Source organism: Pipistrellus hanaki, assembly GCF_964339955.1.
Source record: "Pipistrellus hanaki genome assembly, chromosome: 2".
Classification (NCBI taxonomy): domain Eukaryota; kingdom Metazoa; phylum Chordata; class Mammalia; order Chiroptera; family Vespertilionidae; genus Pipistrellus; species Pipistrellus hanaki.
In genome coordinates this window covers 151,339,261-151,356,130 of record NC_140504.1, presented here as the reverse complement: position 1 = coordinate 151,356,130, position 16,870 = coordinate 151,339,261, and the positions used below count along the sequence as shown (strand labels likewise).

General features: G+C 35.5%; 1 protein-coding gene and 1 long non-coding RNA gene across 2 annotated transcripts in view; one reads left to right on the top strand and one right to left on the bottom strand.

The window, feature by feature from the left end:
• Window positions 1-12,201, top strand: part of LOC311616253 — a 137,454-nt gene extending 125,253 nt beyond the window's left edge. The window contains exon 2 of the long non-coding RNA XR_014793865.1: window positions 12,113-12,201. This is a non-coding gene — a long non-coding RNA (uncharacterized lncRNA). The remainder of the gene's footprint in view (window positions 1-12,112) is intronic.
• NEGR1 (neuronal growth regulator 1) overlaps window positions 1-16,870 on the bottom strand; it is an 841,474-nt gene that overhangs the window by 501,192 nt on the left and 323,412 nt on the right. The gene's annotated exons all lie outside the window — the stretch shown is intronic.

The window sequence follows — 16,870 nt, the reverse complement described above, 5'->3', positions numbered from 1 at the left end:
CAGTGATAATTCTCACTCATTCAAACAATATTTAACACATGTTCACTGGAGGCCAGACCCCATGCTAAATGCTGATGATAAACTTCAAGTAACACATCATCGCAACCTTTAAGACACTGAGAACCCAGTGGATACATAAGCAAACAAGCAACTAAAATTGAAGTGTGAATATTTAAATACTGGAATACTTTAGAAAGGCTTGTGGTCCAAACCGGTTTTAAAGGTGAAATTTAAATAAAATACTTGAATGCCTATTAGGTACCAAGAACCCTCAAAGACAGGCCTGATCATCCTCATTTTACAGATGACTAAACTGACCCTGCCTGATTATAACTTGAAATTGTTCACTGAAGGTACAATGTTAATCATGGTGGAGTGAGAATTGAAGTCTACATAATTTGACTCAAAAAATCCATTCTATTTCTGTTTTACACCTCTGCCTACCATTCTAATCAATTAATAAGTGAAATTACCTTCAAAGTTACATTCATTTTATTTGACAAAATCCTAAGCTTCTGGAGTAACTTAAGAGACCATGTCTAAGGCTATCCTAGAGCCCTGGCTTCTAGCCAGAATTTCCTGCAGAATATATATATATTTGCATAAGCCAATATATATATATATATATATATATATATATATATATATATATATATATATATATATATCTCCAGGTATTAGCACCACCTTAACAAGACAAATGTCATTTTATTGGTTCCCTTTCATTGAAATCCTTCTCCAGATGTAAATATACCAAACATGTACAAAGAAAAACTAAGGCACTATGTTAATCAATGACATTGCTTCAATGTTTTTTTTATTAAAGTATGTATTTACTGGCAATATACTAATTTTGTCAATTCTTAGGTTTGCATAAAAATAAAACATTTCAACAGAATTTGTATTGTACTATTTACTCAAGAGGTAGATCACATCCTTTAAAGACCAGGCTCTGCTATTTTCTTATATATAAAACTAGAGGCCCCGCGCATGAAATTCATGCATAGTAGGGTCACTAGTCCTGGCCTGTGATCAGGGCCAGTGATGGAGGGCCCCCTGCTGGCACCCATCTTTGCTGGCCTGGGGTCTGTGGGCTGGGGGAAGCTCCTGGGTTGAGTGTCTGCCCCCTGATGGTCAGTGTACATCATAGAAATGGACACTCAGCCAGTTGTTCTGCTATTGGATAGACTTACATATTAGTCTTTTATTATATAGGATGGGAATAATGATACTTGTTCATTGGTACTTAGGGAATTTTTGTAAATAATGCAAATGAGATAATAGATGCAAAAACAATTTTAATTATAGGTATGAATAAAGCTAAATAATGGACTCTAAGCCCCACAAGTGTGGGGTTGTTTTGGGGGCATCAATACCTGATGGTATTGAAGGTAAGAAATGCAAAACTGCTTAGTTAGCTTATACAAATATTTAATGGCAAATTTAGAATTAGAATCTTAAGTATAGTCTCTTTCCATTGTATTACCTATTCCAAATATAATCAGGTATAGTTGGAGAGAAATGCAAAAAAAAAAAAAAAAAAATCGTGCCAAATTAGCTTAATAAAAGCAAAATTAAAAAAAAAACAGAAATTTAAGGCATAAAATTTGTAGTCAGTCTTTAATTTGAACCCTGGCTCTATATTTCTTATTTACATTATTTTGGCTAATTTTCAAAACTACAATAGCTCCCTTCTGTAGTTTCCTTGTTTATAAAATAGGAATAATTACAATATTTATATTTTCTTGTGATTTGTATTGATTACATATAGCATAATGGAAATTAAAGTTTTCTGGCATACAGTAATCACTTAAACACACACAACTGACATATTAGTTGTCTGTAGCTGCTGCAAAAATTACCAGAAACTGTGGCTTAAGACAAACAAATACACTTATTATCTTACAGTTATATAGTTTAGAAGTCCAAAACTGGTCTTATGGGGATAAAATCAGGGGGTAGGCTGGTCTGCATTCCTTTCTGGAAACTCAGAGTAAATGCATTTCCTTATCTTTTCTAACTTCTAGAGGCTGGCCACAATCATTGGCTCCTGAATCCTTCCTCAATGTTCAAAGCTAAGTCAGTCCTCACATTAAATCACTTTGATCTGATTTTCTATTCTATTGTTTTTAATTGAATTTTGAGAGAGAGGAGAGAGAGAGAGAGAGAGAGAGAGAGAGAGAGAGAGAGAGAGAGAGAGAGAGAGAGAGAGAGAGAGGGAGAGAGAGAGAGAGAGAGAGAGACAAGAGAGAGTGAGAAATGGATTTGCTGTTCTACATAGCTATGCATTCATTGGTTGATTCTTATGTGTCGTGACTGGAATCAAATCCACAAACTTGGCATCTCAGGATAATGCTCTAAACAACTGAGCTACCCAGCCAGGGCTTGACCTTATTTCCATCTTTGTCTTCTATTTATATGGATCCTTATAATTTCATTGAACTTGTCCATATAATGTAGGACAAACTTTCTATTATAAATTCAGCTAATAAGCAATCTTAATTCCATTTGCAACCTTAATTCCTTTTGCATGTAAAGTAACATATTCAAGACTCCAGGAATCAGGAGATGGACTCTTTGGAGGCCATTATTCTGACTACCACAGATGCTATGATTTAAAATAACTGCTTTTATTTTATATATTTCAGAGGAGAGTGTATTTCAGAGGAGAGTGTATTTCATATATATTTTCATATAACTTATAATAATTCCAAATTTTACTTTTTATGTCATGTCTTTAAAAGTAGCTATAATTTTATTTTTTCTGTCATGTCTTTAAAAGTAGCTATAATTGTTTGATACATTGATTCAGTACAGTTCTCTGGAGGGAATTTTTTATCAATTTGAGTAGTTTTAAAAGAATACATTAGATGCTAAGTTCTTATATTTGTAACCTCATATATTTACTAAAATATGAAAACAATCTGTGCCTCCATTACATTGTCTACTCTTGTTTAGAGTGGACAAGAAAAGAAAAGGAGCCCACATATGTCACTTCTAAACCCATATTTTTATGTGATATTTCATGGTCTTATTTTTTGGACTTCTCAATCTTAGAGATTAGATTTTGAAGGATGAGACAATATGTAAAACTGAAAGAAGATCCAATGCCAAATGACATGCCTTCATCAACTGATTAGAATTTTCTTTCCTATTCATTTTACCCTGATTTCATTTTCAATTATTTTCTTTCTAGTTGTTCAGCACTTTTTAATCTTTCATAACAATGAAATAGATGGCACATATACACAAAAGAAAAAATAGAGCTGCCATTCTCAAATTTTATTATTTTACAGTCATTAACACATGGATGTAAACTCTGGTAACACAAAATGTTTCTCCTGAAGAAAAAGGAAAATGGAAAAACAAAAACAAAAAACAGAATACTGATAAGTAAGTATACCCCTTCGTGTATGCAAGACAAACATTTTTATGGCCTGTCCCTAATCCCTCAGTGGCATAAGCTTCTCTGTGAAGAGCTGATCACAATATCAACATCTTCTTCATTAACATAACAAATGCTAAATTTAAAACAAAGACATTCTAATTTCTTTGAGAAGATTGTGAGATGCCTCTGACCCTTGAGATCAGAGTATATGGTCAATCTAGAATAAGATATTGAGACACCAAACCTAAGTAAGAATTAACTCTTTCTGAACCAACCTGAACACTATATTCTGTAAGAAGACACCGGCAGGGCATCCATGAACAGAGGTCCTGGGGCTAGATCCATCCTTTACTTCAATAGTCAAAATTTAGGTAATTGCTTCATTAATGAATGATCAACCTTATTTTTTCTCCCATCCATATTTAACAGAAGAGTAAATGAGGCACAACATTATTGCTGTGAATGGATAAATTAGCTGGAAAAATCACTTGCTTCTGGAATTCCAAAGCATGTTATAAAATTTCTACAGGCTCCCTCTCAGGAGACAATAAGAACAAAAAAATACTTATAAAGATATCTGACAATTAAAAACAAAACATAACACTAAGTCAAGCAAAGAGAAATAGGCACATAGATTTCCCACATTAATCAAAACTTTTGGAAATTCATAGGAAATGATTTTATAAAGGTGCAAAAATCTTTACAAATTAAGTAAAGATTTATTTGTTTTTAAATACTATACTGTGGTTTTATGCTCCCTTCTCCCCTACTAACTTCCCAAGAGTATGGGACATCTGCTGATTATGGTAGCAGTCCAGGAAATGAGGACCAGATGCTTTAAATCATTATCATTCATCTGATCAGGCCACCTTACATATAATTTTAAACTTGGTGCTGTCTGTCCCCTTTACCATTAAATGTAAGCCCCCTCTGTCTTTTCTAAAGCAGTACAGAAGTCTTAGTTTATTCCTCCTATAATTTTCCACAAACATCTAATTACCATAGCACTACTACTTGGTCCTATGGAAAAAATATGGTTCTTCCTTGAAAATAATTTTTGCATAGTGTTCTGATGGGATCTAGGAGCTGGGAACTACCATAGTCTAGTCTGTCTGTCCATCTGTCTGTCTGTATGTCTGTCTATCTATCTATCTATCTATCTATCTATCTATCTATCTATCTCTCTCTCTCTCTGTCTGATCATTACTCTCTTTATGTCTTAATATCAAAATATTAAAAAAAAACACATTTTGCTTCCCTTTTGAGTAGTTCCATACAGAGACCCATGCTGCCATTATTTCATTAAAAAATCTGCACATATTATTACCTATTTTAACAGTTGGATTTATTTACTCTTGTCTTCTTATTCTGTCTATTGTTCATGATCACCATTGTATACACAAAAGTCTTTTGACTGCTACTAAGTACTTTCTCTTCCTTTAGGTGGCATCAAAAGCAAAGAACTTATATGCATATATACATAACTCAGGGACACAGACAACAGCATGGCAAATGCCTGAGGGTGGGTGGCTTCATGCGGGCTAGAGTGGATCAGTTGGGATAAAGGAGGACATATGTAACACTTTCAACAATAAAGATAAATTTTTAAAAAGTATTTCCAGTAATATGGCCAGTAATTACTATGTTATTACAAAATTTAGAGGCCACACAATAATGCCTTTTTTTCCCATTGCTTTGTGGGGCTTGGAGATGATTGATTTAAAATTAAGAATTTGGCAAAAATCTCATCAATTCTAATAAAGTGACTGGGTGGCATTTTAACAAATATAGGTGTGACAAGAATATTTTTGTCATTACAAAGGGAAAACTGGCTTGGCATATGCATTTTTCTATGCTGTGCTGTCATCCCACTCCACCAAAAACAACAACAAAACACACAAAACAAAACAAAAACACCTAAAACCCAAAAGTTAGAAAAACAGGCATTCAATATTTGTACAGATGATCTTTGGTACCTCTATTAAAGGAGACAGAATGACATTGTAGAGGAGTAACTGGAGAGTTTAGTCACTGATTTTTCCCCCAGTAACTATGAACACACATAGAGATGTATTAAAAGACTTCCATTATAAATAGCAATAGTGGTATCATTCATTGAGTACTGACTATGGCCAATATTTAATATATTTCATCTCTTAATTTTAAAGGTATTGCTGTAATATATAGGTTTCATTATCCACAAGGCCTCCCAAAAGATTAAATGTCTTAATCTCCAGTTTACCCAGAGACTAAGAGAAAGCCAAGCCCCAGGTCCAGATGTCCTAATATAACATGTTAGCCCTTTCCACTGTGTAAGCCATGTGATGGAATCATACTTTTGGAGAAGCTATTTTCTCTACAAAGCATGACTCTATTAGCTGACTCATATTAGTTATACTCCAATAAATGAATGCAGTATGAAAATATTTATTAAATATAAATAAAGTATGTTGCCTATTCTTGTGTGGTTTATATTTTAGTCTGAAGCACAGACAAATTAGCATATTGGACTATGATAGAAGGGGAAAGGGTCAAAGAGGTGATTGATTCTAACTAGAGGGAAGGAAGAGGTATTCAAGAAAAAACAATAATGTAGATATATGAAACACTAGAATTTTTTTAAGGGAACAGCAAAATGTTTAGTACATTCAGAAAGTAAAGTTGGGCAAAGGAGAGAGGAGGGAGCATGGTTGTTGCACTGCAGAAAGCAGGCCATAAAGAGTTTGCTTGCCATTCTGGCTAGGCTGTTATTTAGAGAGAGATATTAAAAATCTATTCGTTTATTTAAAAACCCATTACCTATTATTTGATGTTCCATAAGTATATATATATATACTAGAGGCCTGGTGCATGAAATGTGTGCACTTGACGGGGAGAGCGTATCTCTTAGCCAGGCCTGTGCCCTCTCGCAGTCTGGGAGCCCTCAATTGAACATCCTAGCACTGCCACAAATGTTGGAGAGGTTCCCACCATCACCACTGCGCTCACTAGCCGTGAGCCTGGCTTCTGGCTGAGGAGCACTCTCCCTGTGGGATCAAAGGGACCACCAGTGGTCAGCTCCTGTGTTGAGTGTCTGTTCCATGGTGGTCAGCATATGTCATAGCAACCGCTGTTAAGTTGATTTGCATATTAACCTTTTATTACAAAGGATTTAAAAAATTATTTATTTTCTTTTTAAAAAATCAGATAATTTTTAAAATATATATATTGATTTCAGAGAGGAAGGGCAAGGAGAGAGATAGAAACATATCAATGCTGAGAGAAAATCATTGACTGGCTGCCTCCTGCATTGAGGATTGAGCCTGCAACTTGGGCATGTGCCCTTGATTGGAATTGAACCTGAGACCCTTCAGTCTGCAGGCCAAGGGTCTATGCACTGAGCCAAACCAGCTAGGGCAGTCTTCATTTTTTTTTAAATTTTAAAATCAAATAAATTACAAACTGCAAAACAAAATGAATCTTATTAAAAACAAATGGCTTTTATTTTTCCTTACTAACCACCATGATGTGAGGTAACTGCCAAATTTGTATTAAAATTCCATGTGCTGTAGAGATCCTTAAAAAAAAAGTCCCATTCATCAATAAAACAATCAAAATATAAAGACTCATGTAGAGCTATCAAGTCAGAATAACCAAAATATCAGAGATTTTTCTATCTCAAGTACACACTATTCTTTTCAATACACTATTCCAAATGGTAGGCCTACTGTTTTATTCAGCCATCTACCAAGTTTTCAGTCTGCGCTCACACAAAGGGGTTTCATGGGGCTGTATAAGATGGGTGATTTTTAAATATTTGATTGATAGGAGTCTGGAAAAGAGAGGAAGGTAGACGTTGGTGTAAAGTTTTCTTCTTGATGTTTCATGTGTACATGTATGACCTCTACATCTCCAGCTGTGTCCATGTTCTTAATTTTATGGGATAGTCAGAGAGGACTGAGACCACAGTAGGCAGAGGGCACTGCGCAGCATTTGGTGCCTATGGCTGCTCATTGATATCACCATGGTGATGATATGGGATGTTAAGTACTGCAGTGTGACAAGGAGAGAACTGAAAATTTATGGAGCATATTAAATCAAACTGGTATATTCAGTTATCTTTGAACAGTAACATACCAATACTATAGTAAGTAGAACAAATAACTCCTATTCTTTCAGAAGGTGATGAACCAGAAGGCTGACCCTTTCATTTAATTTAAAGAAACGGAACAGGGGATAATTTTGCTTCAGAAATCTATCACTCTTCCTATTTGTTCAACTCCACATTTTAAGCTTTGTGTATAAATTGAAGGGTCCAGGGTCTCTTATATTCCCTCCCTTTGATCTTCATAAGGCCATGCTGATTTTTTAACTACATGCAAATGCAAAGAGTAAGTCATACCACATTTTGGCAGAGGCCAAAGTGGATAACAAACCACACTTCAGAAAGCACAGATTGAGTTAGGTTGCCTTTAAGGGAGACCACACTGCTGTGACTCTGAAGTTAAAAGAGGAACATATCATGCTGTCAAAGGCAAGTGTCTTGTGGGAACTGCAAGCTCAAAAGCCTTGCAGTAATCCCAACCACATGCCATGTCTCAGAAAGTGGGGCAGTATCTCCTTTGGAGATGGGAAACAATACTTCAAGGTATGCAAAGCTGACAACTCTCCATGAGAGATGGATGAGCCATAGAATGTTTTCTACCTTCAAATAATTGTTCAAATGCTCTGCAAGGCATTTTCATTAGCTAAGTAAATGCCTTTGAGAGCAATTTTTATTTGTCTAGATCAAACATAAAGTAACTCTTTCCAGGAGACTTAAGAGGTCAGGAACTTGGAGGGTAAATGTATGTTACTTTGAAAAATACACATAGCGATTTCTGTTTAAAATGCTCCTTTAGGTTTATGCTAAACCTAAAAAAAAATAATAAATGAGTATGGCAGTCTTACAAATTTGAATTTTTTCCTTTGTGTTGTTCTACTGATATTTCATTCTTAGTCACTCAAACCCCAATTCACTAGTATACTCTGAGCCTGACTCACTTCACTGCATTTCATTGTTTGTGTGGAACAAATTATATAATAGGCAAAGAATGAAGGTTAAGATTATTGGTTAAAACCTTTAGCAATGTAGTTACCTATTAAACCAGGGTACACTGACTCCCTTGTGACTTAATTCACATGGAATTTTTCTAGATTGAGTGAGTGGTTTTCATAGATATCAGAAACATTATAAGATTTCAACAAAGAAATATTACTAGATATATTATAATTTGAAAATTAAAGCTCTCACATTCATTCTCAAGTTTAACTTCTCCACCTTTACACCATGTTTTCCCATTTCCACAGTATCCACACTAGTTCCCAGAGCCTCGCTCAAGTGTGAAGCACCAAAATATGTTTTCCAGTTTGATTTTCTTTCTCAAGTCCTTGCATCATACATTTGTATCACCCAAATAAAAAGTAAATAAAATAAAAACCAGTTACTTTGCTTCTATCCACCCACAAACCCTTTTAACTGAACTTATGTTGGTTCAAAAAGATGCTAATTAAATCACTAATGCAGTGGATAGCAAACTGTGGCTTGCAGCCATCTGAGGCTCTTTGGCTTCTTGTGCGTGGCTCTTCCACAAAATACCATGGCCTGGGCGAGTCTATTTTGAAGAAGTTGAGTTAGAAAAAGTATAAGTTTAAAAAATTTGGCTCTCAAAGGAAATTTCAATCATTGCACTGCTGATATTTGGCTCTGTTGACTAATGAGTTTGCCAACCACTGCACTAATGCATGAAAATATGTTATTCCCCATGATATTTCAATAAGAAAGCCTCATAGTAATGCTAGTTTGTGTTCAACATGGTTATTACACAACTCATCAGTTAAACAACAGTGCCTTTTGTAGATAAGTTGTTGACAGATATTACCAAGTTCTCTATTGGTTGACCTTCTTTTCTGGCTTCTTGATGAAAATGTCATACTGTTTTTTTGTCAGGAACTCTGACGACAATATAAAAATGATAGTCATTTTTTCCAGAGGAAAAATATCAAATATATCACATTTTACATATTCTCTCATGGATTTAACAATAAATGACCCCTCAAATTATTTATTTTTATTGATTTCAAAGAGGAAAATAGAGGGAGAGAGAAAATCAATGATGAGAGAGAATCATTGGTTGGCTACCTCCTACAGGCACTTCACTGGGGATAGAGCCAGCAACCTGGGCATGTGTCCTGACCATTATTTGAACACAATTTGACCTCCTGATTAATAGGTCAATGCTCAAGACATTTAGCCATGTCAGCTGAGCAATAGTTTCTCAATTTAAAATTGTGTCACCCTGTTTTGGCTAGTATAATAGTTATTTGTAGGGTAAAAATGTTCCCCAATAAATAAACAAAAAGTCACAGTATCAGCCAAGGAAGGATGTATCAGAGCTTGAGAACATTTTTTATTTAAACATCTCCAACAAGAGTTTGTCAACCTTGTCAATATATAGTATATAAGACTGTGTTTCCACCATTGCCAACTGCCAAGATGGTGGAGCTGGATGAATAACTCTAAAGTTTCCATAGGATGAAACTCAGAATTGCTGCTTCCCATGGCAGCTTCTTAATCTGAGGAAGCTCCAGGCCATGGCTCCCCAGGGTTCCCTGCTTACATCCTCCACAGCTGCTCCTCTCAGCAATGAATGCCTCTCCTCAGCAGTTGAGCCCAGCAATCGCAGCCTCCCACAGCTGCGCCCCAAATCCCATTGCTTCTCACATGCTCAAACAACCTCCACAGCATCTTGATCTCTCAGGAGCTGCGCATTTGAGCATATCTTTGTCAGCACCATTTCTAAAAGGTGGCCTATGGCAATACACTAATGGAGCCATTCCCCCCATTGGAAGAACAGGTCCTGTTCCCAGACCACCAATCCCCCTACCCTCATTCAACTTTATGGAACAAGACCATGTGACTTCATACTTCCGACTGCTCCTTCAGCTCTTGCTGGGTCTCAAAGTAACTTCTCATTCAGCTCTCAATGATTTATTATGTACACTTAAACTTAGAGTAACTTCCAAGCTGTTTCCTACAGCTAACCACCAGTTCCTGCCTTGTATTCAAACCTCAAGCTCTTCTCCCAGTCAACTTCTTCACTGCAATAGTTGGGCATGATCCTCCATAAAAAGAGGACGACTTCCTTTCTATGCACCCTGCATATACACCTGTCCTAGCTCCTACCTAACTTTAGTGCACTTATTTGTCTCATGCCAGGATTGGCCCACTGGTTTATAAATTCCTTGAAGGGAAAAGCAAATTCCTATTTGTGAATTTTAGTTTCACTAACACCTCCAACAATGTTTACCACAAGACAAATGCTTTAAAAATGTGCTGACGTTGCATTAGTGTCCAAAGTCAGGTAACTGGTTTATTGGAGAAAAGTCCCAAATTGCTTTTTATTGTTTCCCTACAAGGCACAGGTGCAGCTATAAAAATCAAGGCCCAGAATATTGCTGGCCAGCTCCTTGCTCCCAGGGAAAATGTACAGCAACAATGCACAGCCTCCCTGTATGCTATTTTTCTTAAAGTTACAGTCTGTGTGGATAATGAAAGACTGTCATTACCACTCATGCCATTGTGTATGTGTAGCTCTAATGTTCATTAAAGATGCGACTGAAATGCTAATGATAATTGCACCCAAAAAGGTAATAAAGAGAAACCCAAGGCTCACATAAATGCCAGTATTTAATGAGTATGCATACGTTCATCTTTTCTCTCTAATTTATCTTATTTTCTGATAATTAATTTAGTAAATCTGAGATCTCGATGTATGTGTAATTAACTTTAAAATTTGTTTTTAAATTTGTTTTTTTATACTCAGAATATATACTCAAGAATGAAATATATTTTTCCAGAATATAAAGAGGTAGTTATCGTTACATAAAATGGTTACATATATGAGAGATACATGATAAAACCTACTTTTTGTGATTATCTGAAACGAGGAGACACTTGAAATTTTAGAGAAAAAATCCGTATCAGTCAGAATCCAGTTAAGAAAGTAGAAAGTGGCCCATCTGGCATGGCTCAGTGGTTAAGCATCGACCTATAAACCGGAAGTCAAGGTTTGACTTCAGGTTTTAGGGCACATGCCCAGCTTGTGTGATCAGTCCCCAATAGGGGACATGCAGGAGCAACTGATCAATGACTCTCACTCATCACTCATGTTTCTATCTCTCCATCTCCCTTCCTCTCTGAAATCAATAAAAAATATTTTTTAAAAAGAAAGTAGAAACTGATTTAAGTATTCCATATAATCCAGGGAGTCGTTTACACAAGTGATGAAGGGCAAGAAGCCAAAGCGTGGAGAAAATGAGGACATTTGTAACAACAAGGAGCCACTAACTCCTACAAAGAGGCGTCCTTACTAGAGCCCAGAGTTCAGGGCTGTTCCCCAGGAACTGACTCCACAGCATGGAACTGCCCAGTGTGAGCTGTGTCAGTGGGAGGATGGTGTCCAGCAGAAGCTGGGGCCCGGGAAGAAAGCCCTTGCAGGAGACACAGTCTGTGGCAATAAGGAAGGGAAACAGCCTGACTTCTTCCTCCCTCCTGTCCCTGATCTCTTTCCAGAGTCTCCCACTGGATGAATCTGCCAGAAACCTGAACACATCGCAGCCTGGGAACACACCCTGGGGATGAGCCAGCCCCATTGTTTAAAGCACAGCAAAAGAGGTACAAAGAATGGCTCTGAAATTAAATAGGCAAAAAAAAAAAAAAAAAAAAAAAAAAAAAAAAAAAAAAAAAAAAAAAAAAGAAAGAAAGAAAGAAAAGAAAAGAAAAGAAAGAAAAATGATTGCCACAGTATCTTTTCCTTAATTTTAGGCAGCAATTAGGTGGGTTTTTTTTGTTTGTTTGTTTGTTTTTTTAGTAGAAGTCTTTTCAATTATTGTAGCCTAAAACCTTAGCACTGGTATAAAATGTATTATATTTTTTCCCATGGAACTTTTCCACAGGAAGAATACTTACTTTTATTAACATTTTATAATTAACTTTATTACCTATATTCTGAAATAAAAATCACTTGGAATCAATGAGAACAATCTCAATTATATTCTAATTCAAACAGAGAAAAAGGAAAGGATCTGTATATTATTAGGTCACTGGAAAAAGACAGATGGCAACATCTATTGAATGCCTACTCTGAATCAGACACTTGGAGACATTTTTCATATAACTAATTGATTTTTAAAATTATTACAGCAATCCAGGGAGTTAGGTATTATTTTATACTTCTCAGAGAATGAAAATGAGGCCTAAAGAGATAGACACTTAACCAAGTTTACAGCCTTTTATAAATATCAGAGCTGGAAGTCACCTGACATCAATCTATGCCTATGCCACACTAAACTACTTAGGAGAACACAAGCAATTATTATTTTTAAAGGGAAAATCACCCAAACTATTACTAAATGAGAAAACATATTCAGAAGATTTTAACCTGGTCATTTCTAGCTTGTACTCCCAGGGGAATTTGGTCATTCATTGTATCATTTATTAAACATTTATTTTATCCCCAATTACATGCCTGTCCTTGTTCTAGTCACTAAGGATAGGGCAGTAAGATCGATAAGATCCATACTCTCATGGATCTTGCCACAACCTGCTAGACCCTGGAACATAAAAATATATTCCTATCTTTCCTACTAGTTTAGTGTTTCTCAGCCTAGAATGATTTTTTTTTTCTCTCCAGCAGACGTTTGACAATGTCTAGAGATATTTTGGGATGCCACAACTAAGGAATGACACTGATATCTATGATGTTGAGGACACTATTTTAAGTCCATTCAGGCCACTTTTACAAAATATCATAAACTGGGTGATTTATAAACAAAAAGCATTAATTTCTCACAGTTTGGAGCCTGGAAAGACAAAGATAACCTCACTCAAATTCTGTCTATTGTGGGCCCACTATTAGTGGCCATGTTTTCATTGTTACAACCTCACATGATGGAAAGGGGGGAGGATTTTTGTAGGGTCTTTTTGATAAGAGCACATTCATGAGGGTTCTGTCCTCACAACCTAAGTGTATCCTAAAGGCCCTAACTCCTAATACCATCACATCGGGCATTATGTTTCAATATATGTATTATGAGGGACAGAAACATTCAATCTATAGCAGTCAACAATATTCCTAAACATCTTACATCTTATAATACATAGGGCATTTTCTCCCTTTCTATAACACACACACACACACACACACACACACACACACACACACACACACACATTATATGGATCACAATGTCATTAATGCCAAGTTGAGAATGTCTCTCCTAGGTGTGTATGAAGACACCTTTATTTTTGAGTGTGTGTGACGTGTGTATTAGTTTGCTTTCGGTTGCTATAAAGTACTATAAATGGAGTGGCTTAACATAACACAAACTTATCTCACAGTTCTGTAGATTAGATGTCCAATATAAACTCAGTGAAAATTAACATGTTGCCAGGGCTTTGTTCCTTTCTGGAGTCTTTAATCAAGAATCCATTTCCTTATCATTTCCATCTTTGAGAAGCTTCCAATTTTTGTTGGCTCATGATCTCCTTTTCTGTGTTTAATGGGGGGTTCTACATCACATCATTATGACCTACTTCTACAGTCATATCTCTCTCTAATTGTCTTCATCTCTCTCTCTTTTCCACTGTTAGTCACATTTGTGATTTCATTAGGCCCACCTGAAAAATCCAAGATGATATCCCTATGATGAGATTAGGTGATTTGCAATATTAATACCCTTGTTTTGCAACCTCACATAGACACAGGCTCCTTGGTTATTTCTGGGTGCCATTACTCTGCTTACCACAAGGAGGAATGCATATACAAGTTTCAGCAAAGTTATTTGCAAGGAGTGGGTACTGAATTAAAATGGCATTCCATGAATTAAACTGAATGCATCTTCGATGTCCTTTTAAAATGGGCCACTTTTACATAAAAGGGTCATAGTATAGGAAAAACAATTCATATGTCTTGCCTTACTCTACACTGATAAAGAGCTCTGAAATAGTCTTAAGTCACCAACCATGCCATTTTAAAATGTGTCCATCCACCAACTTGCTCAAATTAAAACGTGGAAGAATGGGTAAAATACGTGAGAGGACATTTTAATTCCCTTATTTTTGGCCATTTTAAATATTAACCCTTTACATGAATTTGGCATTAGGAACTTTGGTTATAATTTTTGTAGCTAAGACTGTCTGTTCCATATAAATATTATGTTCTCAAAATAACATCCTGAGGAGAAAAAAAATTGCAAAATGTGGTATCTCATTTATTATTTCTTCACTACAGCATGGTCTGCATTTGTGAAAACATGGGGATTAGCAGAGGATAAGGATGCTATGACCTGAAATGAAAATAAGCAACCTAAGTCATGAATGCCTAACTAATCCTCTTAATTTAAAATTTTTCCTGTTATGTCAGCATTCCTGGTGTTATGCCCTAAAGATAACATCAATACATTAAGTCTGAGCTTAAGCAAAGTGATTGACATAAAGCTGGAGGAAAAAAAATAAACCTCTATTGAGTCCCTAACATTTGTCAGGCACTTTCCTGAATATTTGAGATTAAGACCCAGTTCTTAACCTCCAGGAGTTCACTGCGGTTCTTATTTGAGTCCACATATAGATTTAGGGAGTTTGTGATCATTCTGTTCAATAAAACAGCTTTGTAAAATGTTAATGCTATATATTTCTTTTTAATTATTATTTTTTCCCTCTAGAGACCACATCTACCAGCTTCAAACAGATTCTCCAATGGATTAATGATCGGAAAATGTTTAAAAACCATTGATTAGTCTAGATGCAAACCTACTAAAGTGGGTTAGAATTATCTCTGACAGCCAAGTGTAGGTGCAAGGTCCACCCTTCCCAAGTCTCTGTATGTTCTCTCTCCATAACTAACTAGGAGATGCTGAAGGAATGGGAAGTGAAGTGGTGTGAGGCAGAGAGACTTGGGGACAGAGAGTCAGTCTGATTCTGCAAATTGAACTTCGCCACCAATTTTAATTATGTCATTTTCCTCTTGGCGCTATACATAATTAATTCTTATTGTCTGCTATAAATCCTAAGATAAACAATATCATCAGAAGATTCAAATTTTCTCCTCTACTAACTTTTATCTTTGTCCTACATAAAGGTTACAAGAGGCATGCCATTTAGAATTTAGTTAATGAAAACACAAAATCTTAATTGTGCTGGTGTAATTTCTTAACTATACACATAACTTAGGGACAAAAACAGTGAAATAATATTATAGATTAAATCTTATTGCAATAAACTCCAAGGAGAAGACAAAGTATTGCAACAGACTTAGATTTCACTTGCAGGGTTTCTCAAAATAAGTGGACCAGCTAAAGGGTGGTAATCTTTTATTTATAGATAAATGTTTCATGCTGATAGTGTACATTGCATTGGGATTTGACAGGTATTACACAGTTATTGTCTTTTTTTTTTAGGAAAAGAATAAAGATAATCTAAAATAGGCAACATATATAACTAGTTTACAATGTAACACACTAAATAAAACTCAGAATTTCTACCAGGGAAATAAAAATGTGAACATTCTAAGCTTTGATATATCAAACTATCTGCTTCAAGAGCTAGAATGAATATTTATTAATAATTGAAGAGACTTTTAAAGGGCAGCAACTTTTGATTAGAGGGGTAATTCCTTCAATATCTGTCAATTTTATTTTTTCTTGCTATTTCACACTTCTCTTTCATTTGTAAGAGAATGAAACATATTGAAAGTTGATAAGAAAACACCACCAATATTTTATTCCCTTTGTATTGTAGGCTGTACATTATGAATTTTACATAGTTTGATGAACAATACAATTCTAATATAAGATTGTGTTAGACTATATTAAATTTTCATATACTAATTTTTCGTTAGGAAAACATGATCCCTACACTTACAGAAAAAAAAAAAATAAAGTTCTTCAATGAAAAAACTGTTCATTGAAATTTAACTTCTTTTATGCTACTGCTTAATCTCAATCACAGAAAAATAATGGCCTATAGCCTTTTCTAAAGACTATTTTTAAAAACAAGGATATTTACAAAAGACAAAAAAAAGCCTATCTTGGAAAAAGTTCCAATATTCAAAAGTAAATTTTGCTGAAATTTTTTTAATTAACTTTACTTTGTATAGCCCTTAATACTTAAACCAATAGCGTAATTAATGTCAACCAGCTTCCAGATAAAAATGAAGTAATGGCTTCCAAGAGTTTGTCCTGATACACTGCCATGTAACCATAGCAATTGTAGCCAGACTGAAAAAAAACAAAAACAAAAACAAAAAAACCCAAACACGAAAAACACCATGAAATAACCCGCCTGAAAAATACATTAATTTCCGAAACCGGTTTGGCTCAATGGATAGAGCGTCGGCTTGGGGACTGAAGGGTCCCAGGTTCAATTCTGGTCAAGGGCATGTACCTTGGCTGCGGGCATATCCC